Consider the following 27,637-nt stretch of genomic DNA (forward strand, 5'->3'; position numbering starts at 1 on the left):
GGACTGCCTCGGTAATGGAGGACTGCCTCGGTAATGGCAGATGCCCTTCCTTCCACAGAGCTTGACTGTCCAGGGTCAAGCTCAAATTGCTGCACTTGCTGTGAAGCTCTCAAAGCAGAGTGTTTCAGATTGCCGGTCTTTGTGGGGTGGGATCCACCGAGCTGGATCACCTGGCTCCCTGCTTCCAGCCCCTTTTTTCAGTTGAATGGGCGGCTCTGTCTCCCAGGCGTTCCAGGCGTGGGTTGAAATGGCTGCCCAGCTTTGTGTGAGTTTTTTGCGGAAACCCACTGAGCCGGCTGAAACAGCCATGCTGGAAACTCATGGCGCTTTTCTGCCCAGGGAATCTGCTGGTCTGCGGGCAGTAAAAACTGCAGGAGAAGTGCAGTATCTGAACTGGAGTGCTGGATCCTTTACTTTCTTAATAAAGTAGCTTTCACTTTGCACTGCAAACTTGCCCTGAATTCTTTCTTGTGCAAGACCCACGAACCCTCTCCTGGGGCCTGGATCATGACCCCTTTCCTGTAACAGTACCATTATCTGTAAAGCAAAGCCCGTTTTTAAACTGAGACTGCCTTGTTCCATTAACTCATTTCCTCAGCCATAAACATCTTGTGATTAAGAGTGCCCAATTTCCTGGGAAAGTAACCCAGCAGATTTTGCTTTATCTGGCCTTTATTCAAGATGGGAGTCACTCTGGTTAAGACACCTCTAACAGTTTCCATTTATTCTGTGACTTCTATATACCAAGCACTTTACCAGAAATAAAACAGAAAATGTTGATTGAAATAGGCTTAGGTGTTGTATAATATTTTTGTTCTGTTGTCCTGCCTGTGCAGTGGGTAGAAGACCTAGTTCCGAGCCTGGAGTCATGCCAACATTTAAACTATATGTAGAGAAGAAATACATCAAGTTGAGATATTATAGGGAGTGTTAGGCAATCATGAGTTCTAGAAGCCAAAGACAGTAGTGGTCAATCTAAGATTAGCAAGGGCTCTTTTGCTGAACTTAACTGGATTTGAATATTGGTTCTGCCACTTACAGCTATATGATTTTGGGTGAGTCAGTCAACCTCTCTGAGGTTCAGTTTTCTTATCTGTAAAATGGGGGCAATAATATATACCTTGAAGTTATATTGCGTTGATAAGAGATAATATGTGCCTAACCAATTTTTGGTAAACATTGTATTATTGTTATTACTATTACAAATGTTCCAGGAAGGGTTTTTATTACTACAAATGCCTCTGCAGTGGTGGAGACAGGGTAAAGGGAGGAGAGGTCTGGTGACAGGCCTAGGAGGAGGGCTGAGAATGGGAGCTGAAGAAGTGGAAATATGGAGTTTTAAAGTATTAGTTGAAAAATGTGGGAATGAAGGGCTAAAAAAATAGCACCAGGTTGAGAAGTAGATTGTGTGGTTAATAGGAATATAGGTATAAATGAGGTTAATGGGAAATGGCTGGATTTAGAAGGGAAAATGAACATCCCTTGCTCTGAAAATAAAGTGACAAAGATAAATATTTCTGCAGGTTTGGCTAAATCTATATGAGGAAGAGAAGGAAATTGAAGAGCTCACTCCAGACCACCTACTTCTATTCTCTACTGTGTGTGTGTGTATATACTGTGTGCCTATATATATATATAATTTCCCCCCCCCAACTTTGTATATATGAAGGGTCCAGGCATGGTGGCTCATGTTTGTAATCACAGCACTTTAGGAGGCCGAGGTGAGAGGATTGCTTGAGACCAGGAGTTCAAGACCAGCCCAGGCAACATAGTGAGACCCTATCTCTACAAAAAAAAAAAATTTTATGAGCTAGGCATGGTGGTGCATGCCTGTAGTCCTAGCTACTCAAGAGGCTGAGGCGGGAGGATCATTTGAGCCCCACAGTTCGAGGTTACAGTGAGCTATGATCACACCACAGCACTCCAACCTGGCTGACAGAGTGAGAGCCTGTCTCTAAAACATGTGTGTGTGTGTATACACTTATATATGTATGTAGGAGGAGAAACAAATACCAAATAATCTTACTTCTGCTCTCTCTTTATTTTCCTCCTGAAGTTTCCTATCCTCCTTACTTTCTTTTTTTTTTGGAGACGGAGTTTCGCTCTTGTTACCCAGGCTGGAGTGCAATGGCGCGATCTCGGCTCACCGCAACCTCCGCCTCCTGGGTTCAGGCAATTCTCTTGCCTCAGCCTCCTGAGTAGCTGGGATTACAGGCACGTGCCACCATGCCCAGCTAATTTTTTGTATTTTTAGTAGAGACGGGGTTTCACCATGTTGACCAGGATGGTCTCGATCTCTTGACCTCGTGATCCACCCACCTCGGCCTCCCAAAGTGCTGGAATTACAGGCGTGAGCCACCGCGCCCGGCCCTCCTTACTTTCTTCTTCCTCCTCTTTAAAACACTCATCCATTTCAGGCTCAATGAATTCTTTTACAGCCTCCTGTGAGATGAAACAATATTATGATTATAAGGTGTCCATAAATATTGGTAATTATTTGTGCAAAAATATTTAATGAGCACTAATCCTGCAACTGAGTACTGTGCTAGTGACAAGGATACACAGCTTGATAAGAATAGTCCCTGTACTTAAGAAATTACAAGTATAATTTCATGGACAAGAAAATTCGATGAATGCATATAGTCACATAGTAAGAGCACCTAACTTAGACCAGGTAGTGGACTGGGTAAAAGAGGGAGTTGGTCAGAAAGGTTTCCTGAAGGATATAATGTTTGAGTTTTTTCTTGAAGGATGGGGAAGGAAAAGAAGGAATTCTGGGCAAAGGATGTTCTGTGTACATGATTGGTTCTGAGAGCAAGCATATATCAATAGGACAAAAACTGGGAGGCAAATGAACAGGAGTGCAATCATAGAGGAAGGGCTGAACTGTCAAGCCGGGAAGATGATTGGCTCTCATCCTGAAGGCAATGAGGCTCTAATGAATTGATTGATTTGCTTTGCATTTCCAAACTGTCACTCTAGCAACAGGAGAATAGCTTTAAAGAAGAGTAAGAAAGAGAAAGAGAGGAAGAGAACAGGAACACGAACAAAACAGTGGTTGCCGGAATGAAGAGAAGGAGGATGTAAGAGATATTTAAGAGGCAAGTCCTAGTGATTGACTGGATGGGCACGGGATGGTTAGAGAAAAGTACATCTTGAATGACACTTGGCTTGCGGGTTAGACCACTAGAGAGATGACATTGCCATTCATAGAGGTAATGAACGAAAGCAGATAAACAGGTTTGGGGAGAGAGATGAGTTCAGATTAGGCTGCATGAATCTGAGGTACCAGTGAGATATTCAAGCAAAAATATCCAGCAAGTAGCTGAATATATAGATCTGGAGTTTAAGATGGAAGATTTAGAGATTTGATAGTTATCTGCATTTAATTAAAGTCAAGAAAATAAATTGTATCCTAAAGGCAAACTTGTGAGGTAGCCGGAGAACTAGACAGTAACCCAGTTACGTAAAATGCTAGGCATCTATGGAAAACAGTGTGGCAATTCCTTAAAGAACTAAAAGTAGATCTACCATTTGATCCAGCAATCCCATTCCTGGGTACCTATCCAGAGAAAAAGAAGTCATTATATGAAAAATATAATTGCACACACGTTTATAGCAGCACAATTCACAATTACAAAAATATAGAACCAGCCCAAATGCCCATCAATCAATGAGTGAATAAAGAAAATGTGGTCTATGTACACAATGGAATACCACTCAGCCATGAAAAAGAATGAAATAATGGCATTTGGAGACCGTTATTCTAAGTGAAGTAACTCAGGAATAGAAAACCAAACATTGTATGTTCTCACTGATATGTGGGAGCTAAATGAGGATGCAAAGGCATAAGAATGATACAACAGACTTTGGGAATTCAGGGGAAAAGGGTGGGAGGTGAGAAGGGGTAAGACTGCACATGGGGTACAGTGTACACTGCTTGGGTGATGGGCGCACCAAAATCTAAGAAATTATCACTAAAGAACTTACTCTTGTAACCAAATATCACCTGTTCCCCAAAAATCTATTGGGAAAAAAAAACCAGGAATGGTGTTCTGATGCGAGTAACAAAGTGGATGACCTTTGACAACACTATGCTGAGTGCCATAAGCACAAAAGGCCACATGTTGTAAAATTGCACTTACATGAGATGTCCAGAATAGGCAAATCCATAGAGCAGAAAGTGTATTCGTGTTTCCAGGGCCTGAGAAGAAAAGGAAAATTTCAAGGACTGCTAATCAGTATGGATTTTCTTTTTGGGAATAATAAAAATGTTTTGGAATTCAATAGTGATTATCACTGCACAACTTAAGAATATACTACAAACTATTACCTGAATTATACATATTACAAGAATTGTATCTCAATAAAGCTGTTATTTTAAGAAAAATAATTTGGCCACTCCACATCGTATACATACTTCAAAACATCATTTGTACACAATAAATAGATACAATTTTTGTCAATTTAAATAAAGAGGAAATTGCTCCCTCAAAAATCCAAACTAATCAGATGAAATCAAAAGCCTGTACTCAAAGAAAACAATAATAGATTTTCAAACCTCTGAAAAAAATAAAATGCTAAGGAAGAAAGAGGAGCCTGCAAAGAAAACCAAAATAGCCTCTGAAGTATGAGAGGCCACGAGGAAAACCAAAAGAGAAGAAAGAAGTCAACAGTGCTGAACACCTCGAAAGAGCCTACTCACACAGATTTACAATGTGCTCTGGATGTTTACCCCAGCAGTATTTATGAAAGCAAAAGCTAGCCATGAGCTCAATGCCCACAACGGGAAAATGCATAAATTATGGTGTAAGCCATATAACAAAATACTTTATAGCAATGTTAAATTATGCTGTAGAAATATGCATATAATATAGAAAAATAGTCATAATGTATTATATTTTTATAAAAGGAAAATACTTTTTTTCTTGAAAACATTATTGCTGTAAAATATTTGAACACTACAGAGGAATTAAGACTCAACTCTCAGAGTTAATAATTTCTATCAGTTTGCTGAATATTCTTCTAGACCACTTTTTGCATCTATAAACATTTTAATATAAATGAGATAATATATGTTATATTCCATAATCTGCTTTTCTCAATAATATATCATGTATATGTATTTATTTAACTACTTAAACATCTACTTTATCTGCATAGAATTTCATTATTTCCGTGTACCATATTGTGTTTAATCTCCTACTGATCAACATTCATATTGTTGCTAGTATTTTGCTATTATACAATGCTGTAATAAACATTCTTATATAGATATATCATATATTAGAATTATCAAATAGACTACAAAAGTTATATTTAACCTAGTTAAAGAAATAAGAGATTGAAAATATGAGTAAAGAGAGAAAGATTACAAAAATGATCAGACTTGAAAAAAATCAAATAGGAATTCAGTAATTTAATTTAAAAACTCAACAGAAAGGTTTAATGGCAGATGAAATTCAATTGGAGAGCAAATCAGTGAACTGGACAGTAAGCCAAAAAAATTATTCAGGATGCAATGCAGAGAAACAGAATAGGAAAGAAGTTCAAGAGACATGGGGGACATATTCCAACACACATTCATGTAGAGTTCTACAAGGAAAGAAGAGAGCAAATGCAGTAGAGGCAGTATTTGAAGAGATGATGACTGCGAATTTTCCAGATCTAACAAAAGATACCAAACTAGAGATTCAGGAAATCAAGAGAATTTCAAGCAAAATTCAAAAGAAAAGAAAATCCATCTCCACATGAATCAGAGCAAACACAATCTTAAAAATAGAGAGAAGAAATGAATTAGATTCAAAGGAACTGACAGCTAGATTCTCAATGGTCAGTTCAATAACAGTAAAATCCAGAAAACAGTAAAAATAATGACTATGTGCTGAGAGAAAAGAATGCCATCCTAGAATTAATAGCATACTCAGCAAAAAATTTTAAGAATGAGGGTGAAATTAAGGCATTTTCAGACAAACATAAACTGAGTTTGCTACCAGGAGATCTTCACTAAAGAAAATTCTAAAGCTTAAGGCAGAAGAAAAATGACTCAGGGTGAAAGGTATGAGACTTTTGAAGAAAGAGCAACTAAATTAAATTATAAATCACCTCCAGTGCCAGCATATTTCTTTTTTCTTTCTTTCTTTTTTTTTTTTTTTTTTTTTGAGACAGAGTTTTGCTCTTGTTGCCCAGGTTGGAATGCAATAGCGCAATCTCGGCTCACTGCAACCTCTGTCTCCCGGGTCCAGGCGATTCTCCTGCCTCAGCCTCCTGAGCAGCTGGGATTATAGGAGCATGCCACTACGCCCAGCTAATTTTTTTGTATTTTTAGTAGAGACAGGGTTTCATCATGTTGGCCAGATGCCAGCTTATTTCTTAAAGGTAAATCAGTAAAGGCATTCCTGCTAAAGTCAGAAGCAGGAAAGGATGCTTCTTATCTCCTCTACTATTTAATATTGAATTGAAAGACTTATTCAATACAATTAAACAAGAAAAAGCAACTAGAAGTATCAGAATTGAAAAGAAAAAGGTAAAATTATCCCTATTTGTCGGTGATTTGATTAAATATCTAGAAAACCCCAAAGAATCCATTGAAAAACTACTAAAATCAGTAAGAGGGGGAGCAGCAGAAGGAAGAGAAAAAAATACAATAAGAGAATTTAGTAAAGTCACAGCATATAAAATTAAAATAGGAATGGTGGCGAACATCTGTAATTGCTGCACTTCGGGAGACTAAGGCAGGAGGATCACTTGAGCCCAGGAATTCAAGCCAGCCTAGGTAATACACCCAGATCCTATCTCTATGAAAATTTAATAATTAGCCAAGTATGGTACCATGCACCTATCATCCCAGCTACTCAGGAGGCTGAGGTGGGAGGATTGATTGAGCCCGGGAGGTCAAGGCTGCAGTAAGCCATGACTGGACAACTGAACTCCAGGCTGGGTGACAGAGTGAGACCCTATTGCAAAAAATAAAACAAAACTAAATTAAATTAAAATACAGAAATTGATTATATAAATAAACAGTTACTAGTTAGAAGATATAATGGAAAAGAATGTCTCATTTAAAATACCAAAAAATAAAATATTCAGGCATAAACTTGTAAGAAACATACAAAATGAGCAAACAAATAAGACACGATTTAAAGGCATAAAAGTAGACACCCTATATTCCATATGTTCAGATAAGACAACTCAGCATCATAAACCTGTCTTCTCTAAGTTATTATGTAAATTTAATATTATGCTAGTTTTAAAAATTCATATTTTTAAGAACTAGATTATAAAGATATATAGAAAAATAGCCAGGTGCAGTGGTGCACGCCATAGTCCCAGCTACTCTAGCAGCTGAGGCAGAAGGATCACTTAAGTCCAGGAGTTTGAGACCAGGGTAGGCAACATCAAGACCTTGTCTCTAAATTAATTAATTAATTAATTTAAAAAAAGAAGAAGTAAGCAAGAATAGCAATGAAATGCCTGAAAGAGATCAGTGAAGAGGGCTGGTCCTAACAGATATGAAAATATATCACAAGTCAAACTATCCCTATTTGCAGATAACATGATCCTATATCTAGAAAACCCCACTGTCTCAGCCCAAAAGCTTCTTGAGCTGATAAACAACTTCAGCAAAGTCTCAGGATACAAAATCAATGCGCAAAAATCACTAGCATTTCTATACATCAACAATAGTCAAGCCGAGAGCCAACAAACTCCCATTTATAAATGAACTCCCATTCACAATTGCCACAAAAAGAATAAAATATCTTAGGAATATCTAACTAGGGAGGTGAAAGATCTCTAAAAGGAGAACTACAAACCACTGCTCAAAGAAATCACAGATGACACAAATGGAAAAACATTCCATACTCATAAATAGAATAATCAATATCATTAAAATGGCCATACTGCCAAAAGCAATTTACAGATTCAATGCTATTCCTATCAAACTACCATTGACATTCTTCACAGAACTAGGAAAAACTTTTAAAATTCATATGGAATTAAGAATCCTGAATAGCAAGGCAATCCTCAGAAAAAAGAACAAAGCTGGAGGCATCACACTACCCAACTTCAAAGTATAGTACAGGGCTACAATAACCAAAGCAGTATGGTACGATACAAGAAGAGACATATAGACCAATGGAACAAAACCCAGAAATAAGACTTCACACCGATAAACCATCTGATCTTCAACAAAGCAGACAAAAGTGAGCAATAGGAAAAGAATTCCCTATTCAATAAATGGTGCTGGGATAACTGGATAGCAATATGCAGAAAATTGAAATGAAACCCTTCCTTACACCGCATACAAAAATTAACTGAAGATGGGATTAAAGGCTTAAATGTAAAACCCTAAACTATAAAAGCTCTGGAAGACAACCTAGGCAATACCATTCTGGGCATAGAAATGTGCAAATATTTCACAATGAAGATGCCAAAAATGATTACAACAGAAGCAAAACTTGACAAATGGGATCTAATTAAACTAAAGAGCTTCTGGAAAGTAAAAGAAACTATCCATAGAGTAAACAGTCTCATTTGGGTAGACTGTTGCAGTGGGAAAAAAAAAAAAAAGAGAGAGTAAATGGACAACTTACAGAATGGGAGAAAATTTTTGCAGACTATGTATCTGACAAAGGTCTACTATCCAACATCTACGAGGAACTTAAACAAATTTACAAGCAAAAAACAACCCCATAAAAAAGTGGGCAAAGGACATGAACAGACACTTTTTAAAAGACATAAATGTGGCCAAGAATCATATGAGAAAAAGCTTAACATCACTGATCATTAGAGAAACACAAATCAAAATCACAATGAGATACCATCTCACACCAGTCAGAATGGCTACTATTAAAAAGTCAAAAAATGGGAAGAGATCCAAGATGGTTGACCACTAGCAGCTCAGGATAGTAGCTCCCAGTGAAAGTGCAGAGAATGAGAGGACACCACACTTTCAGACGAATTTTTGTTGCTCACGGACCAGGAGATTCCCAGCAGAGGAGCCCCACGGGTTGCTAGCAAGACTCTTGTGGCCAGTGCCGTGGTTTTGCTGGCACCTCAGCGCAGCGGTTCTTGGTGAGGAGTGAGTGGGACTGGGTCCCCTTTTGGCCGATTCCCGGGCAGAAAAGCACCATCAATCTTAACACTGCTGTTTTGGCCGGCGCAGTGGATTGCTCGGATTTCGGCACTGGGAATCAACAAGTTCGACAGCCACTCAGAAACCTAATTTGAAAGTCGGAAATCACAAAGATGACAGGTGGATAAATTTACAATGATGAGAAGAAACCAGCGTAAAAAGGCTGAGAATACCCAAAATCAGAATGCCTCTCCCTCTACAGGTGATCACAGTTCCTCATCAGTAATGGAACAAGCCCTGATGGAGAACGACTGCGTTCCATTAACAGAAGTAGACTTCAGAAGGTGGATGATAAGAAACTTCTGTGAATTCAAAGAACTTGTTCTAACCCAATGCAAAGAAACTAAGAACTTTGAAAAAAGGTTTGACGAAATGCTAACAAGAATAGACAATTTGGAGAGGAGTATAGGTGAATTAATGGAGCTGAAAAACAACACGAGAACTTCGCAAAGAATGCACAAGTTTTACCAGTCGAATTGATCAAGCAGAAAAAAGGATATCAGAGTTCGAAGACCAACTTAACGAAATAAAATGAGAAGTCAAGATTAGAGAAAAAAGGATAAAAAAGAATGAGCAAAGTCTCCAAGAAATACGGGACTATGCAAAAAGACCTAATCTACGTTTGATAGGTGTACCTGAATGTGACAAAGAGAATGAATCCAAGTTGGAAAATACTCTTCAGGAGATTATTCAGGAAAACTTTCCCAACCTAGTAAGACAGGACAATATTCAACTCCAGGTAATACAGAGAACACCACAAAGATATTCCTCAAGAAGACCAACCCCAAGGCACATAATCGTCAGATTCACTAAGGTCGAAATGAAGGAGAAAATACTAAGAGCAGCCAGAGAGAAAGGTCAGGTTACCCACAAAGGGAAGCCCATCAGACTTACAGCAGGTCTCTCAGCAGAAACCCTACAAGCCAGAAGAGAGTGGGGGCCAATAGTCAACATCCTTAAAGAATAGAACTTTCAACCCAGAATTTCATATCCAGACAAACTGAGCTTCAAAAGTGAAGGAAAAATAAAATCTTTTGCAAACAAGCAAGTACTTAGAGATTTTACCATCACCAGGCCTGCTTTGCAGAAGCTTCTGAAAGAAGCACTACACATATAAATGAACAACCAGTATCAGCCTTTCCAAAAATATATCCAGCTAGCATCAAATGGCAGTATTAAACTCATATATATTATTAACTGGATAAAAAGCCAAAACCCATCGGTACGCTGTATCCAGACCCATCTCACATGCAACGATACACAAAGACTCAATGGGACAGAGGAAGACTTACCAACCAAACGGAGAGCAAACATAAATAAATAAATAAAAAGCAGGAGTTGCAATTCTCACCTCTGATAAAATAGACCTTAAAGCAACAAAGATCAAAAGAGGCAAAGAAGGACATTACATAATGGTAAAAGGATCAATGCAACAAGAAGAGCTAACGATCCTGTATATACACGCACCCAATACATGAGCACCCAGATACATAAGACAAGTTCTTAATGACTTATAAAGAGACTTAGCCTCCCACACAATAATAGTGGGAGACTGTAACATCACATTGTCAATATTAGGCTGATCAATGAGATAGAAAATTAATAAGGATATTCAGGACTTGAACTCAGACCCAGAACAAGTAAACTTAATAAACATTTATAGAACTCTCCACTTCAAATACACAAAACATACATTCTTATCAGTATCATATCACACCTATTCCAAAAGTGACTACATAATTGGAAGTAAATCACTCCTCAATAATTGCATAGCATTTCATAGGTTTAAATGAAATATTAGTTGGCTGCTTGTTTGTTATTTTCTTTCCTTATTCCTTCCTGTCTCCATTGTTAAGCACAATTATTGGCATAAAAGAGGTTTTCAATTCCCATTTTTAGACTGCATTCTAGCCTGGGCAATAAAGCAATATTCCCGTTCTCACTCCCTCTTTCTCTTCCTTTTTCTTCCTCTTCTTCAGTCCTTTTTTTTCTTTTTTTCTTTCTTTCTTTCTTTCTTCCAAAAAAAAAAAAAGTCAAAAAATAACATGCTGGTGAGGTTGTGGAAAGGAACACTTACACACTGTTGGTGGGAGTGTTAATTAGTTCAGCCACTGTGGAAGACAGTGTGGCAATTCTTCAAAGACCTAAAGACAGAAATATCATTTGACCCAGTAATCCCATTACTGAGTATATACCCAAAGGAATAGAAATCATTCTATGATAAAGACACATGCATGTGTCTGTTCAATACAGCACTATTCACAATAGCAAAGCCACAGAATTAACCTAAGTGTCCATCAATGATAGACTGGATAAAGAAAACATAGTACATATACACCATGGAATACTATGCAACCATAAAAAAGAATGAGTTCATGTCCCTTGCAGGGACATGGATGGAGCTAAAGGCCATTATCCACAGCAAACTAACACAGGAAGAGAAAACCAAATACTATATGTTCTCCCTTTTAAGTGGGAGCTAAATGATGAGACTCCATGGACACATAGAGGGAAACAACACACACTGGGGCCTTTGGGACAGTGGAGGGTAGAAGGAGGGAGAGGATCAAGAAAAGCAACTAATGGGTACTAGGCTTAATACCTAGGTGATAAAATAATCTGTACAACAGGTTTACCTATGTGACAAACCTGTACACGTACCCCTGAACTTAAAAGAAAAAAAAAAAAGACAATGTCTCATAAAGCCTCAATAATTAAAATATTGTGGTAATGACCCATGAACAGACAACTCAATAGAACAAAAAATCAAAAAATAGACTCAGGTTGAATATAGTTTTTTTAATGTTGGAAATACTATAATATGGAAGACAAATCAGCCCTGTTCATATTAACCACAAAAGACTGAACTAGGACTGGCAGGTAGAAAAAGCTACAAGAAGATGTATTACATTTAGTTCAATAGAAAGAAAAATGTTCTAATACTCAGTGCTCATCAAAAATGAATGGGTTCTTTCTGAAAGTAGTTATCTGCCACTTCCGATATTCAAACTTAGGCATAATGAACAAGTGTGGGTGTTATATTAAGGTTCATCATCAGATAAAAGAGAAGATCATCATGTGGATGAGAGGTAGGACTAGATTGTAACTCTGACTCGGATGGACAGAGCAATGTGTGGAGGCTCGCATCACAAATTTTAGCTCCAGAATGACTGCAAGAACAAAGCAGGAATCCCACGAGGACCCACAGATCCTCTGAAGGGAGCAGATTGCTCCTGCAGGACCCGGGAGACACCCCAAATACTCTTGAGTGCCCAAACTACAGAAGCGGGAAAGGGAGACCCTCCGCTCCCGAACACACCCCCACTGGGGAAACTGAAGGTCTGCCTCATTTAAGAGGCAGACAAACAAGGGTGAAAAGAAATAAAGAAGTAGGAGAAAAACCCGGACAATTTTGTCTTGTGAGGAGAAACTGCAGAAGGAGTGACTGGTTAAGAGAGCCAAATGCCACAGAGAAGCCAGGTTAAATACAGGACCGAAGATACTTGGATTTGGCAATATGGAATCATTGGTGACCTTAAAGTAGTTTTAGAATTTTAAACAAATTAATTATGATGGAAAGGAAAGAAAGAAAGAAAGAATTAGGAGAGAGACAAGATCAAGGGACATACTTTCTTTCTTTCTTTTTTTTTTTTTTTTTGAGATGAAGTTTTGCTCTTATCTCCCAGGACGGAGTGCAGTGGCGTGATCTTGCAACCTCCGCCTCCCAGGTTCAAGTGATTCTCCTGCCTCAGCCTCCCAATAGCTGGCATCACAGGCATGTGCCACCATATTCAGCAAATTTTGTATTTTTAGTAGAGATGGAGTTTCTACATGTTAATCAGGCTGGTCTTGAATTCCCGACCTCAGGTGATCTGCCCACCTCGGCCTCCCAAAGTGCTGGGATTACAGGTGTGAGCCATCACAGCCGGCTGGGATATACTTTTTAGGATGGGAGAAATGACCATGCTTTAGATTGCTTTTAGATTGATGAAATGGAACCATTAGAGAGGAAGACATTAAAGATGCAAAAGAGAGGACACTGGACATGGGATTAAGTGCTCAAAGGAAGAAATAACCTTGGATGAAAAGACTGAGACTGGAGGGGAGAGAAAAGGGTGAGCACAGAAGCAGATGAAGCTGAGGATATGCCTCAGGAAGTGGCAGGGAACTTCCACCTGAAACCCATTCTTTTCTTTATAAAATCACCCACTAAAAAAAATGAGGAAAAATATTGGGCGGAGGATTCTCTTCTCTAGAGGGAAGAAGAGCTGTCAAAGATCTTGATCAGAACCAAAGTTCTTATACGTTAGGGTAAATGAACAAGGATTCAGAACACTGACTGGGAAAAGTTGCAAACCTTATCTACTGAAATACAGGAATAATCTGAATAATGACCAATGCTAACATGTGGCAAATACCTTTTCTTCAAGTAGCTCCTCTATTTCTTCATACGTCAATAATGTAATTTTTCTGCCTTTGATATTAGAAAGGAGGCAAGAGCATGTGTTGATCCATTCATAACATTCTTTCTGAGAAGAGATAAAAGATTACAAGCAGAAAAAACCAGCTCATTCATTCACTCACTCCTATTGAGGAGCTGCTAAATACAATTCCTCTAAATATAACTATATTCAATTAACTTTATATCAGCTCATTTCAAAGATCTGTGCAGTGGTGACTGGCTATTAACATAGACCTAAATCATATTATTTCTTATTGACAGGGTTTGGAATCTGGGTTGTAATGGGACAGGGAGTGGTGAAGTGCCATAAAATCAGATACAAAAAGTTTGTTGTATTTACTAATGTCTAAATGGCCTCCTAATAAATTTTATGCAACTGACCAGGTCAACCGTGATTGCATAATAATAATAGAAATAGAAAACACCTACCTGGTACTTAATTATATGCCAGACTCTGTTCTAAGCATTCTGCATATATTAACTCCTTTGATCCTCAGTGAGGCATGAACTATTATTATCCTCATTTTTTAAGATGAAGAAACTGAGAAATTGAGTAGTTATATGTCTTGGTCAAAGTCATATATATAGTCAAGCATGATGCTTGGATTCTAATCTAGGTGGTCTGTGCTTAATCACTAAAAAAAGTAATACTTCCACCGTTAATAAAGTGAATGAATAAAGATTTGGGACACTCTTGGAAAAGGTGCTTACCTTTTATCTATTGAGATTTGGGAAAGGTCAATAGTGGGTCTTAATCACCTAAGGTAAATAGTTAAACTACATTTACTTTACCAAGATCTCCTAACAACTAAGAGCTGGTTTCAATGTTTAAAAGGTACAATATTCCTTATCAGTTAATAAAAGCAGTGAGAACTAGGAAACGTTACCCTCTCTGGGAACAGAGACCTGGTCATTCTAGCAAAGAAACAGCAGCACGTGGTGAAATAATAACCCACTGTAGGCTCCTGAAATCACCACAATAGCAGTAATATAACTCATATTTCTTTCATTATTAGCCTTTTTGTGTGTGTGTGTGTGTGTGACAGTGTCTTGCTCTATTGCCTAGGCTGGAGTGCAGTGGCACCATCATAGCTCACTGCAGCCTTGACCCACTGGGCTCAAGGGATCCTCCCACCTCAGCCTCCCAAGTAGCTGGACCCACAGGTGTGTGCCACCATACCTGGCCAACTTTTTTATTTTTTGTTGCCCAGGCTGGGCTTGTACTCCTGGGCTCAAGTGATTCAGCCTCCTAAAATGCTGGGATTACAGGCGTGAGCCACCGTACTTGGCCCCGATTTCTTTTAAATTGTGTGATTACTATGAAATGTCAGAGCCAAAAGTTGTAGAAATCAAATCTAAATCCATACGTTGTAGATAAAGGAGTTTACTACAGCTTTGTTAATGTCATCGATGGTTAAATTCTGGATTCAAAGGGCTAGACTGATACCTTATTGTATATCAGGAAGAAGAGTGGACAAGGCAGATGAAGATGTTGAGTTTTAGTCCTAACTTCACCGAATTACTTGAGAGTTCTGGAGTAGACGCCTAATAGTCCTTATCTTTTTTTTTTTTTTTTAATGAAGCTGTTAGTTTACTCTAAGTGACCCACATGCTGTGGTGACCTGGTAAATGTTTAACAACCATTTCTGAGGGATTTGGGGGAAGACCTGATTTGTAGCAATCTCTGATGTCCATGGTATAAATAGCCTCACCATGGACAATTGCAATGATGTTCATCAATTCGGTATGTTATCACTGAATGTGGAGTTGAGAAGGCTTGCATATAACTGGTTCTTGTGAGCCAGTGTGAGCTTCTATCACACCACTGCCCCTAAGTATCCTTCCAGATATAAAGCTTGACTAATATATTTTTAACCTTTTTTTTATTGTACCTAGAACAAAAAAAAAATTTTAAACTAGTCTTTAGTTGAATTTGCATGCTATGAAACAGATCCTGGCCATTTTCTTATAAATGAGACATTGGAGATACCATCATAAGACTTCTGAAGAGGAAAAAAATCATTAGGAGTCTTTTAATGAAAGTTATACAATAAATTTCAGCAAGTTTTCCTTCAAAATTTTCAATGTTACCTTTTTATCAGCTATAGACTGGGATAGCTTGGTTGCTAATTAATACCTGTGAATCTCTTTCCATGAATATTCTTCTTATTTAGTTCTAATAATGACTTCTGGTTTGAAGTAAAAGGACTAAAATTCATGTTTTAAGGGAGGATTTAAGAAGCAAGCAGTAGTCCTAAATGTTAAGCCTATTGTAGCAGGAGAAACGGAAGGCCATAGGAGAGTCTTTTATAGGGTACCAGCAGGAAGACAATGGCTGTGAATGAAGATATTAAGAATCCATGATCCCCAGATCCCCCCTAAGGGAGGAAAGCTAGGGCTTCCTTGAGTTTACCTGCTAAAACATCATGAGAGGAAGATTCTACTACCACTGTCTTAAGTCATAATCCTTTTGGAGGACCAAATCCTGGAACTGGCAGTGGTATCTCTGGTGACAAAAAGAAGGCCTACTGCAGTCCAAGGTGGATGGCAGGGTCTTGATAGAGTACACAGGGCAGAGATGCAACCCAATAGCATAGAAGTTTTGTTTTGTGTTTTGACACAGAGTCTTGTTCTGTTGCCCAGGCTGCAGTGTAGTGGCACACTCTTGGCTCACTGCAACTTCCGCCTCCTGGGCTCAAGTGATCCTCTCACCTCAGCCTCCTGAGTAGCTGACACTACAGGCGCGCCAACAGGCCTGGCTAATTTTTGTATTTTCAGTAGAGATGGGGTTTCACGATGTTGGCCAGGCTGGTCTCTAACTCCTGACCTCAAGTGATCCACTGGCCTTGGCCTCCCAAAGTTCTGGGATTACAGGTATGAGCCACTGTGCCCTGCCAGCATAGAGGAAGTTAATTGTAGCCAGAAGTCAAGTTTGAAGAGCCCCAGCTGGAGGTCCTCATTTCCATTATGGGAGGTGTTTCTTTGGTATATTTTCCTCCCACGTGTTCTCAGCACTGTCAGGTGCTGGTCAATGTGTGCGTTTTTTGTCAGTCTTGGCCTGCTGAAGGATATCTCAGAGGTCCTTCCCAGTAATCTGCCATTTGCTCAGATTGCAACTATTCTTCAGTATATCAGTGACTCTAATTCTGGGTTCTTGGAACAGTAGATATGGTCAACCTAAAGCACTTGAAAAAAAAACATCTGTCTACCTGATCTGGCCTGGCTAAGTTTCCAGGCTTTCGGTAGCTGTTCTAGGCTGCAGTCATTCTCTTATACTTTTACTGGAAGCCAGGACTCTGATATAATGCCTCCAAGTCTCACGTGAAACCTTCTAACCAACAATTCTCAGCTCCAAGTGGGGTAGTTGCTATACAATGACACCAGCTTCTTTCTGAAGCAGGCACAGGGGCAAGGATCCTGAGAACTGACTCCTCCTAAAATATGGCCTCCTGCTGTATGAGGTCAGACTGGATCAAGCTATGCCACAATCAGGTGGAAGGTAAATAGGATAATTAGCCACCGGACTGCCTTAGTTCTCTTGGGGAACTAGATAATCCCTATCTGTTTCTGAAGAAGCAATTTACCTAGGCTGTTACGGAAAGTGGAGTAAGAATTTATGCCAGTAGGAGTGATCAAAATCCAAAAGATGGTTACCTAGGAGATCCTCGATTATTTTTTTTTTTAGATAAAGTTTTGCTCTGTCACCCAAGCTTGAGTGCAGTGGAACAACGTTGGCTCGCCACAACCTCTGCCTCCCAGATTCAAGAGGTTCTCCTGCCTCAACCTCCTGAGTCGCTAGGATTACAGGGGCCTACTACCATACTTGGCTAATTTTTGTATTTTTACTAGAGGTGCAGTTTCACCATGTTGGCCAGGCTGGTCTTGAACTCCCCACCTCAGGTGATCCGCCCACCTCAGCCTCCCAAAGTGCTGGGATTATAGGCGTGAGCCACCACGCCTGGCCGAGATCCTCAATTCTGAACCCTGTCCAGCGTCAGGCAAATCTCCTTTGCTGGAAGGGAGCCCAAGAAACATGAGCTTGTGGGAAACTCTCACTAATGTCATCCAAACGTCAGTCTAGCAGGTCAAATGCTAGAACGTAGCACAAGCCATACAGCATTACCACAGAGCTGCATTAGACAAGGCTTCTCTGAAAAATCATCTTCTTTTCATCTTGTGGGATGTGGATGAGGCCATAGGAATCCCAAAGTCTGATGTCATAAAGATTCATGTACCACAGAGGTTGTCTAGATCAGGGGAAGATGGTAGCAGTTCAGGATGGTGATGAATTTGAAATAAAAATAACCATGAAGATGAAACTAACCATTTTTTAAAGAGCACCTCAGTATGGCCTGCTGAGCCCACTACCATAAACTCACTTCATATACCCTTGAGAGGCTGAGAGAGAAGAGGCATATGCATTTTCTTAGGAGAAAAGGCCTTTGCATAGGCTCAGTTACAGCCTTACCACAGTCACACCTCCAGTGTGAGAGCAGATTCTCGGCGTCCTCTAATAACATTTCCCCAGTTTATTTACCTGAACTCACTAGAGTGTGGTTAGTAAGTGAGAAAGAACTTAACAGAGGACGAAAGTAGCACTAGTGGAAAGTGAAGGTCCTCAGACAGATGGTCAGATATGGGCGTCCAGTCAGGGGCTGGGGTGGCACAGGAAATGAATGGCCCACAGCACAAGGCTTTCACAAAATCTCCTAATCCGGATGGCTTTACATAAGTCCCCGAACCCTGAAGTTCTCGCAGGAAGGGCTCCCCGTGATCGTGCCCCCCACATGGCTATAGCCTTAACTTTTATAGGGAGATACATCTCAAAACATCTGGAAATTCTAATTCCAGATTGCCTTTATGTGAAAACTTGGTCTCACCAAACAGAGCTCTACCTCCTTTTAGGAAAAAGAGGACGAAGTGTGTCATGGAGCTGGCCAGTGGGTCTCCACCACCATCTGTGGCAGGTCCAGCCTGCCAAAATCAGGATCCCCACCACATCCTCAGGTGGACAGCAGAAGGGGCTAGTCGCAGCAGACCTGAGAGGACTTGAACGCATTTCTAGATGTATAGTGTGGGCTCCAAGCTCCAAGAGACTGCTTGGTTCAGAGGTACACCGGCCTGTTGTGAAGAACCCTTCTGAAGCCTTCCCAGGACCCAAATGAGAACTCACACATTTCATTCAGCTCTTAGATAAGAAGTGATATATACCTATAGTAGTACATTTTTCAAACAGTAAAATATTATTGCTTCTCTGACATGTATCCTAACTGTTCATCGAATTTTATTCTTGTAATTTTCTTCCACATGAAATTCGCTATTTTAAATTTGGATCTAGCATTTATATATTAATATATGAGCTTTATTTTCTCTATGCTCATCTGGACTTTTTAAAGAACATTATGAGCTATATGAAATAAACCGGAAAAACTTTCAGTCATTATCTATGCTCTTACACTGTTTATATAGCATGGGGATTACCCTACTCCTTGAAAGTCTGAAAAAACTTGTCTGTGGAATCCAGGCAAAATTTTTAGCATTTCTAAAAATTAGTGCATCCATTTTTTCACTGAAAAATGGGCAATTTTCTCCCTCAAGAATTAATGATACTTATGGCCAGGTGCGGCGGCTCACACCTGTAATCCCAACACTTTGGGAGGCCAAGGTGGGCGGATCACGAGGTCAAGAGATCGAGACCATCCTGGACATTTAGGGTGTTTCCAGTTTTGGTCTATTATTGTTTGCTGTTGTGAATAGCACAGCAATGAACACGTGAGTGTATGTGTCTTTGTAGCAGAATGATTTATTTTATTTTGGTATGTACACAGAAATGGGATTGCCGGGTTGAACCGTAGCTCTGTCTTAAGTTCTCTGAGAAATCTCCAGACTAATCTACATTCCCATCAACAGTGAATAACAGTGTTCCTTTTTCTCCACATCTCCTCATTAGAATCTGTTGTCTGACTTTTTAATAATAGCTATTTTGGTGCTCGCTTCGGCAGCACATATACTAAAATTGGAACGATACAGAGAAGATTAGCATGGCCCCTGCGCAAGGATGACACGCAAATTCGTGAAGCGTTCCATATTTTTAGAACACAAAATCAAACATCGCATGTTCTCACTCATAGACAGGTGTTGAACAATGGGAACACATGGACACAGGGAGGGGAGCATTATACACTGGGGTCTGTTGTGGGGGAGTTGGGGGGGACAGCGGGGGGTGGGGTGTTGGGGAGAGATAGCATGGGGAGAAATGCCACATACAGGTGAAGGGGAGGAAGGCAGCAAATCACACTGCCACGTATGCACCTATGCAACAATCTTGCATGTTTTTCACATGTACCCCAAAACCTAAAATGCAATTAAAAAAAATAGCTATTTTGACTGGTATAAGATGGTATCTCATTGTGGTTTTGATTTGTATTTCTCTGATGATTAGTGAGATGCTGAGAATTTTTTCATATGTTTGTTGGCCACTGTGTATCTTCTTTTAAGAAATATCTGTTCGTGTCCTTTGCCCATTTTTAAGTGGGTTATTTGGTTTTTGCTTGTCGATTTGTTTGAGTTCTCTAGATTCTAGATATTCGGCCTTTGTCAGAAACAGAGTTTGCAAATCTCTTCCCCCATTTTGGAGGTTTTCTGTTTTTCCAATGATAGATTCCTTTCTGTGCAGACGTTCTTTAATTAGGACCCACTTGTCTATTTCTGTTTTTGTTGCTACTGCTTTTGGGGTCTTAGCCAAAAATTATTTGCCAAGGTCAATGTAAAGAAGAGTATTTTCTAGTCTTGTCTTCCAGAATTTTTATAGTTTCATGTCTTACATTTAAATCTTTAATCCAGTTATCCCAGCACCATATAATGAATAGGGAGTCTTCTCCCCCTTGCTAGTTTTTGTCAGTGTTGTTGAAGATCAGATGGTTGGTAGGTGTGAGGCTATGTTTCTGAGTTTTCTATTATGTTCCATTGGTCTATGTGTCTGTTTTTGTACCAGTACCATGCTGTTTTGGTTACTGTCACTTTATTATATAGTTTGAAGTAAGGTAGTATGATACCTCCAGCTTTGTTTCTTTTGCTCAGGACTGCTTTGGCTATTTGGGCTCTCTTTCAGTTCCATATGAATTTTATAATTTTTTTTCAAATTTTGTGAGAATGATGTTGATAGTTTGATAGGAATAGGACTGAATTTGTAAACTGCTTTGGCTGGTAGAGCCATTTTTATGACATTGATTCTTCTTATCCATGAGCATGAAATGTTTTTCCATTTATTTGTGTCATCTCTGATTTATTTCAGCAGTATTTTGTTGTTCTCCTTGCAGAGACCTTTCACCTCCTTGGCTAGATGTATTCCTATGTATTTGATTTTCTTGCAGCAATTGTAAGTAAAATTGTGTTCTTGATTTCACTCTCAGCCTGGACATTGTTGGTGTATAGAAATGCTATTGATTTCTGTATATTGGCTTTGTATTCTGAACTTTACTAAAGTTTTTTATCAATTCTGTTTGGCAGAGTCTTTAAGATTTTTTAGGTATAGAATCTTATCATCAGCAAAGAAAGAGAGTTCGATTCTTTATTTTCCTATTTGGAGGCCTTTCATTTCTTTCTCTTGTCTAACTGCTCTGTCTAGGACTTCCAGTGCTATGTTGAATAGGAATAGTAAGACTGGACATCCTTGTCTTGTTCCAGTTCTCAAGGGAAATGGTTCAAGCTTTTGCCCATTCAGTACAATGTCGGCTATGGGTTTGTCATAGATGGCTCTTACTATTTTGAGGTATGTTCATTTAATGTCTAGTCTGTTGAGGGTTTTTATCACGAAAGAACATTGGATTTTATTGAAAGCTTTTTCTGTGCTATTGAGATCCAGTGTTAAGAGAGTCATTTCATAATGATAAAGAGTCAGTTCACTTTAAATGTATTTGTACCTAATAACACAGCTTCAAAATACAAAATATATGAAACACTTAGGGATAAATCTGATGAATAATATGTAAGTCCTGTACACTGAAAACTATAAAACTATATTTGCACCTAATAACATAGCTTCAAAATACATGAAGCAAAAACTGATAGAACTCCAAGAAAAAATAGACAAACCATAATTATAGTCAAGGTTTCAATACTCCTCTCTGAATAACTGATGGATCAAGTAGACAGAAAATCAACAAGGATATAGGACACTTAAATAAGACTATCAACCAATTTGACCTAATTGACGCTTATAGAACACTCCATCAGTAACAGAATAAATATTCTTCTCAATTGTACATGGAACAGTTACCAAGACAGCTCAGGTTCTGCATTCTCAAACAAGTCTCAATCCATTGGAAAGGATCTAAATGGTACAAAGTATGTTCTCTGACCACAATGAAATCATATCACAAATCAATAGCAGAAGAGCTCTGGAAAATACTCAAATATTTGGGAACAAAATATGCTTCTAAATAACCCACGGATGAAAGAAGAATGCAAATCGATATTAAAATTTATTTTGAATTGAATTAAAATAAAAACACAACATATCAAAATCTGTGAGATGTCGCTAAAGCAGGAAGTTTGGAGTACTAAATGCCTACGGGGGGCAGGGAGAGGAGGAGGTAAAAAGGTCTCAAATCAATAATCTCAGCTACACTTTAAGAAACTAGAAAATGAAGAGCAAATTAAACCCAGAATAAGTAAGAAAATACAAACAGTAAAGACTAGATTGGAAATTAAGGACATAGAAAACAGAAAAATAGTAGAGAAAAATCAATGGAAGGAAAATCTGGTTCTTTGAGATCAAGAAAATTGGTCAATCTTTGTATAGACTCATGAAGACAAAAAGAGAAAAGATTTAAAATTCCCGTAACAGAACGAGAGAAGAGACATCCTACAATTATTAAAAGGATAATAAGGGAATATTGTGAGCGACTGCATGCCAATAAATTAGACAGCTTAGATGAAATCACAAATTCATTACAAGTCCAAAGCTCACTAATGAAAAGGAAATAATAACTCCATAAATGATAAATTTATTTAAACTTATTAAGGAAATTATATAGCTCTATATTTGTTAGTTAAAAACTTTCCCACAATGCCCAGATGCTTCACTGGTGAATTCTACAAAACATTTATAGAAGAAATAATAAACAATTCTACACATATTATTTCTAAAAACCACAGAGTAAGGAACATTTCTTAGCTCATTTTAAAAGGCCAGCATTACCCTGATATCAAAGCCAAACAAAGATACTATAAAACAAAGCTATATAATTAATATCCCTTATGAATATCATTGCAAACGTTCTAAACAATAAATCAATTGACTTTGCAACATATAAGAAGGACAATACATCATGATCAAGTGGAGTTTATCCCAGGAATGGGGAGGCGGGGGGAGGAAGAGGTTTAACATTCAATTTAAAAATCAATAAGTGTGATTCATCATATTAACATATTAAAAAAGACAACTCATGTGAGCATCTCAATAGATGCAGCAAAAGAATTTGATAAAATATGAAATAAAGAAGAATTTCCTCAATCTGATAAAGGGTATCTATAAAAAACCTATAGCTAGCATTATACTTAAAGATGACTGAATTAATACTTTTTCCCTAAGATGGATCAAGGTGAGGATATCTGCTCTCATTACTTTTACCACCTAGTATTATGGAGTCTTGTTAGTGCGATAAAGCAAAGCAAAGAAAAAATACCTAGATTGCAAAGGAAGAAATGAAAGTGTCCCTATCTGCAGATAACATGAGTGCATGACTGTATATTAAAAATCCCAAAGAATCTAAAAAAGCAAAACAAAACAAAAAACCTCTTAAAAGGAGTAAGTGAATTCAGCAGGTTCAGAGGATATGAGATTAATGTATTAAAAACCTACTGTAATCCTATATATTAGCAATGAATAATCAGAAATTATAATTATAAAATAATACCATTCATAGTAGCACCAAAAACATGAAATACTTACAGATAAATCTGACAAATGATATGTTAGATCTATACACTGAAAACTATAAATCTTCGCTTAAAGAAACAGGCCAGAAGCAGTGGCTCACGCCTGTAAATTCCAGCACAGTGGGAGGCCGAGGTGGGCGGATCACATGAGGTTGGGAGTTCAAGACCAGCCTGACCAACATGGAGAAACCCTGTCTCTACTAAAAATACAAAATTAGCTGGGCGTGGTGGCGCATGCCTGTAATCGCAGCTACTCGACAGGCTGAGGCAGGAGAATTGCTTGAACCTGTGAGGTGGAGGTTGCAGTGAGCTGAGATTGTGCCATTGTATTTCAGCCTGGGCAACAAGAGCAAAACTCCGTCTCAGAAAAAGAAAAGAAAAGAAAAGAGACAAATAAATGAAGAGATATACCATGTTCACAGATCAAAGCCTCCATATTGTTAAGATGTTAATTCTCCACAAACTAATCAATAGATAAAATATAATATCAATTAAAATCCCAGCAGGCTTTCTTGGAGAAATTGATAGGCCAATTATAAAATTCATATGGAAAGCAAAGGATGTAGAATAGCTTAACATAGGGGAAAAAAAAACAAATTTGGAGGATTTATATCACCTGATTTTAAAACTTATTGCAAAACAATAGTAAAGAAGGAAGGTTAGAGACGGTGACAATGTTGACAAATAGATCAACAGAACATAACGGAATAATACCCAGACATATATGGTCAATAGGTTTTCAACCAAGATATAAAGGCATCTCAATAGAGAAAGGACAGCCTTTTCAGTAAATGGTACTACAACAATTGGATATCCAAATGCCAAAAAGTGAACTTCAATCCATACCCAGCTCCATAGTTTAAAAAGCTTAACTCAAAATGGGTCATAGACTTGAATGTAATGCCTAAAATTTCTAGAAGAAAACATAGGAGAAAATCTTTATAATGATATTACGCAAAAATTTCCTTATTTGGTATTTAGAATACCAAAAGCAAGGTCCATAAAAGAAAAAAATATCAGAGATTGAACTTAATCAAAATTAAGAACTTCCCTCTTTGAAAGACACTATAATTGGGCATGATGGTTCATGCCTGTAATCCTAGCTACTCTGGAGGCTGGAAGATCACTTGAGCCCAGGAGTTCAAGTCCAGCCTCGGCAACATAGCAAAACACTGTCTCAAAAAAAGACACTATTAAGAGAAGAAAAGACAAATCACAGACCAAGAGACGATATTTTAAAATCATGTATCTGATAAAAAACTTGGTATCCAGAATAAACAGCTGACTAAACTCAATAATAAAGAAAGAAATCAATAATAAATGGGTCAAAGATTTGAACAGACATTACACCATAAAAAATACATGGACTACAAATACGCACATGAAAAGAGGTTTGACATTATTGGTCGTTAAGAAAATGCAAATTAAAACCACAATGACATCCCACTACTCACTTATTAGAATGTATAATTTTAAAAGACTGACTATATTGGCTGGGCAAAGTGGCTCATGCCTGTAATCCCAGCACTTGGGGAGGAAGAGGTGGGTGGATCACTTGAGGCAGGAGTTTAAGACCAGCCTGGTCAACATGGTAAAACCCTGTCTCTACTAAAATTACAAAAATTAGCTGGGGGTGGTGGTGTGTGCCCGTAGTCCTAGCTGTTCAGGAGGCTGAGGCAGGAGAGTCACTCGAATCTAGGAGGCAGAGGTTGCAGTGAGCTGAGAGCGCACCACCGCACTCTAGCCTGGGCAGCAGAGCAAAACTCCAACTCAAAAAAAAAAAACACTGACTTTATCAAGTGTCAGTAAGAATGTAAAGCAACTGGAACTCTCCGACACTGCTAGCAAGAGTGTAAAAATCGTTTAACCATCTTTTAAGAAATTGATATATCGTATTTGTGTATATTCTGGAGTACATGTGACATCTTGATGCACGTGTACAAGGTGGAAAGATCAAAGGGGAATGGGGGTATCCATCACCACAAACATTTATCTTTTCTCTGTGTTGGAGATAGCCATTTCTTCTCTCTAGCTATTTTGAAATATACAATGAATTCTTGTTAACTCTCATTTCCCTAACGTACTGTTGGATACTAGAACTCACTTCTCCTATCTAACTGCACTTTTGTACCCATTAGCCACTTTGGAAGACAGTTTAACCATTTCTTTAAAAGTTAAACACACACATTCCATGTGACTCAGCCATTCCATTCCTAGATATCAATCCAAGAGAAATGAAAGAATATGTCTATTCATATACATGAACATGCACTGAAGTTATCTAGTAATAATTTAAAACTGGAGACAATTCAAATGCGTATCAACAGAGACTAGGTAATAAAATTGTGTCTCTCCATACAATGAAATACTACTCAGCACTAAAAAGCATAAGTCGTTTGATAAAAGCAACAATAGGCATGAATCTCTAAGTAATCATGCTCAGTGAAAGAAATCAGACCACAAAAGAGTGCATTCTTTCTAATTCCATTTTTATAAATTCTAGAAAATAAAAAATAGTCTTTGGTGTTAGAAAGTAGATCAAACATTGCCTGGCGACAAGATGAGGATGGAAGTACCAAGAGGAGTACACGGAAATGCTGGGTGTGTTTGACATGTTTCCTATTTTTATTTTTTATTAATGGTTTTTATGAGTGTATGCACATTTTACAACTTACAAGATTGTCCTCTTCAAATATGTGACTTTGTTGTAGATCAACCGAACCTCAAAAATCTGATAAAAACAAAACTAAGGGGAAGACCGTTATTACCTTCAATTTATCCACCTCATAAATGTCTTCAGTAGAATTTTTGTGTGAGTTAGTGGATTTACTCAGAGCCATTGCTGTCACCATCCGTTTGCAACAACTGCAAAAAGAGGAAAAAAAAGAAAAAGAGCACATACACACTCAGCATAACCTATTTATCGTTGTTTCTTCTTCTAAGTGTTTAAAATTTAAAATATCCAGACACAAGCCGGGCGCGGTGGCTCACGCCTGTAATCCCAGCACTTTGGGAGGCCGAGGTGGGTGGATCACGAGGTCAAGAGATCGAGACCATCCTGGTCAACATGGTGAAACCCCGTCTCTACTAAAAATACAAAAAATTAGCTGGGCATGGTGGCGCGTGCCTGTAATCCCAGCTACTCAGGAGGCTGAGGCAGGAGAATTGCCTGAACCCAGGAGGCAGAGGTTGCGGTGAGCCGAATCGCGCCATTGCACTCCAGCCTGGGTAACAGGAGCGAAACTCCGTCTCAAAAAAAAAAAAAAAAAAAAAAATCCAGACACAGTGGAAGTTCACCATAATAATTCAGCTACTGACTCACCAAGGAGAGTAATTTGTCTCCTCCTCAATTTCTTACCCTCGTCCTCTCCTTCCATCCCTCTCATTCTTGACCATTGGTAATACTGAATTGAAATGAAGGGAAAATTTGCTTAGATTGTAAAAGCTGTCTCCTGAATTGAAAGTAATCATAGCATCAAGCTTGCATCTTGGTTAATAGATTACAATTTTCCAGACTTCATCTTTATTCAGTGAAAATCTTCTGGCTTTTCAGATAGAAGGGTTTATGGGGTTCTTTTTCCATTTTGTAAAAATATGTTTTGGTTGGTATTTAGAGAAGCACATAAAAGTATACATTCAGGGCCGGGTGTGGTGGCTCGCGCCTGTAATCCCAGCACTTTGGGAGGCCAAGGTGGGCAGATCACTTGAGATCAGGAGTTTGAGACATGGCGAAACTCCATCTCTACTGAAAATATAAAAGTTACCCAGGCATGGTGGTGCACGCTGGTAAATCCCAGCTACTCAGGAGGCTGAGGCATGAGAATCTCTTGAGCCTGGGAGGCAGAGGTTGCAGTAAGCCGAGATCAAGCCACTGCATTCCAGCCTGGGTAACAGAGGAAAACTCTGTCAAAAAAAAAAAAAAAAAAAAAAAAATGACAGTACACAGGAAACTACAATCTTCTTCTTAAATCCAGCCCCTCACCAGAACATGCAAGAGCATAAGATGTGTCTTATTTATGCAAGTGAGTCCTTTTTTTCCTAATTCTTTTTCCCACATACACACACTTCTCATCCTGCCTATGCTAACACCGTTTTTA

General features: G+C 38.6%; 1 protein-coding gene and 1 non-coding gene across 3 annotated transcripts in view; both read left to right on the forward strand.

Annotated features, from left to right (window-relative positions):
- The window catches only part of LOC135275724 (5'(3')-deoxyribonucleotidase, mitochondrial-like), a 54,459-nt gene that overhangs the window by 12,930 nt on the left and 13,892 nt on the right, over positions 1-27,637 (forward strand). The gene's annotated exons all lie outside the window — the stretch shown is intronic.
- On the forward strand, positions 19,585-19,691 carry LOC135275815 (U6 spliceosomal RNA). The gene has a single exon (XR_010343386.1). It is a non-coding gene; the product is annotated as a U6 spliceosomal RNA (small nuclear RNA).

Source organism: Aotus nancymaae, unplaced genomic scaffold (assembly GCF_030222135.1).
Source record: "Aotus nancymaae isolate 86718 unplaced genomic scaffold, 86718_ANA_hifiasm-v0.15.2.pri h1tg000018l, whole genome shotgun sequence".
NCBI classification, from domain to species: domain Eukaryota; kingdom Metazoa; phylum Chordata; class Mammalia; order Primates; family Aotidae; genus Aotus; species Aotus nancymaae.